Raw genomic sequence first — 2,500 nt, 5'->3', positions numbered from 1 at the left:
GAAGAGAGAAGAGAGAAGAGGTAACAGAAAAAAAAGAGAGGAGAAGTGAGATGAGAGAGGAGAGAGGAGACAGAGGAGAGATAGGGAGAGAGAAAAGAAGATGGAGAAGAAAAAGAGAAATGATGAGAGATAAAAAAGAACAGAGAGAACAGACTGGAAGAGAGAAAAGAAAGAGAAAATGGAAAGAAAGAGTAGGAGAGGAAGCAAAAAAGATGAGAGGGCGTCAGCAGTAGAGAGAGGAGAGGGAGAAAGAAGAGAAGAGAGAGAGGATAATTTGGAAGAATGAGTAGAGGTAGAAAAGAGAGAGATGATAGAGAGGAGCGAGAAGAGCGAAGAGAGAGAAAGCAAAGAAATGCGAAGAAGAAACAAAAACAGATATGAAAGAGAAGATAAAAATATATATAAAAAAATGAAAATGATGATAAAAATAATGAAAATAAAAGTGATAATAATGATACTAAAAATTATAATGATGAAATGATGTAGGTTGATTCACCCTTGCACCGAGAGGCAAAAGGAAAACTCATCGTGCAGAAAACTTGCAAAAGAAAAAGGTAGAACAACACTCATCATGATAAATGATGAATGGCGAACTTGGATTGCACAAGCCTTGGGATGTGCATGATCTCTCTCTTCTCTTTACACATATCCTATCTCCTGTGTTTATTCGCCTTTCCCTTGTTCCTCATTTGGTGTTACGGTTTGAAATGAATCGAGGATTTAATTTTGTGATTTTTGTTTATTATTATTATACTTACTTTTCCGATCTATCTCCGTTTCTTCTCTCTCCCTTTCTCTGACTCTAACTTCCTCCACCTCCTTCCCTATATATTCCTCTCGTCCTCCATTCCCTGTTCCCCTTTCTTCCTTCCTCCCTCCCTTCCTCATTGCCACTCTCCCTCTCTCTCTCTCTCTCTCTCTCTCTCTCTCTCTCTCTCTCTCTCTCTCTCTCTCTCTCTCTCTCTCTCTCTCTCTCTCTCTCTCTCTCTCTCTCTCTCTCTCTCTCTCTCTCTCTCTCATCCTCTCTCTCTCTCTCCTCTCTCTCTCTCTCTCTCTCTCTCTCTCTCTCCTCTCTCTCCCTCCTTCTCACTCTCCTCCTCCTCTCCTCCTCTCCCTCCCTTCCTCTCCTTCCCTCTCCCCCTCCTTCCCATTCTCCTTCCCTCCCTTTTTAACGTCCTCTTCCTCCCCCTTCCTCTCTTCCCCCCTCTCTCCCTCCCTCTCAAATCCTCCTTCCCTCCCTTCTTCCCTCCCTCTCCCTCCCCCATCCTCTCTTCCCCCCTCTATCCCTCCCTCTCAAATCCTCCTTCCCTCCCTTCTTCCCTCCCTCTCCCTCCCCCATCCTCTCTTCCCCCCTCTCTCCCTCCCTCTCAAATCCTCCTTCCCTCCCTTCTTCCCTCCCTCTCCCTCCCCCATCCTCTCTTCCCCCCTCTCCCCCTCCTTCCCATTCTCCTTCCCTCCCTTTTAAACGTCCTCTTCCTCCCCCTTCCTCTCTTCCCCCCTCTCTCCCTCCCTCTCAAATCCTCCTTCCCTCCCTTCTTCCCTCCTTCTCCCTCCCTCCCTTGACACCAACAGCACGATGGAATAGGCCTAAACCTTGACATAATTCAATCTTATGTAAAGTTTAGAGATCTATTTTTAAAGAATGACAAAGCTCCATTCTCCAGAATAATTTCTTTTAGAGTTGTTATCTTTGCTGTCATTTTTTATTTTTTTGTATTTACTGTTCTTACCTTCGTTAGTATTATCATCATTATCACACTATCATTATCATTATTATTGGCAATATTGTTATTAATATTATTATTATTATAATTATTATTATAATTATGTTTATTATTATTATTACTGCCGTTAATATCAGTATTATCATTATTGTCGTTATCATTACCATCATCATTATCATGATAAACATCAGTACTATCATGATTATCATAATCACCATTGTCATCCTCATCCTCATCACCATCACTTTATAATTATTAACTCATTGCCGCCGGAAAAAAATAATAAAAGATGGGGAAAAAGCTGTGCTCATTTTTAATATTTTTGTGAAATGTCTCTGTACATAGATGGCTCTGCTAGTGCTTAGCCACAAAGGATTTCACCTTTCCTTGAATTGGCGGGAAAAGCGTATTTTTACTAGTGCTATAAATATAGATGGTGTTATCTCTATTATAAACATTATGATTACTATAAGGTTATAAACATTTGTAACAACAAAATAAGATAACGTTAAATATTTTCGTAAATCGATGAAAAGGGTGAACGGGCGAGACAGGCAGTACTCATAACTGGTGACTTAGTACAAGTGTAGCCATCGAAGAGTAAAAACAATTAAACAAGTAAACTTACAATGGGCATGGTCCATACATGGCATGCCCGTTGACAAGGGCTTAAAATCCTAATGCTCACCCTCATGTTCTTTGACTCACATTCTGTTCCCTCCGTATGATACTAAAAACAATAACAACAATAACAGCAACAAAACCAATATATATAC

This window comes from Penaeus chinensis, chromosome 33 (genome assembly GCF_019202785.1).
Source record: "Penaeus chinensis breed Huanghai No. 1 chromosome 33, ASM1920278v2, whole genome shotgun sequence".
NCBI classification, from domain to species: Eukaryota; Metazoa; Arthropoda; class Malacostraca; order Decapoda; family Penaeidae; genus Penaeus; species Penaeus chinensis.
The sequence above is the reverse complement of the archived record's forward strand: the minus strand, read 5'-3'. Positions refer to the sequence as shown.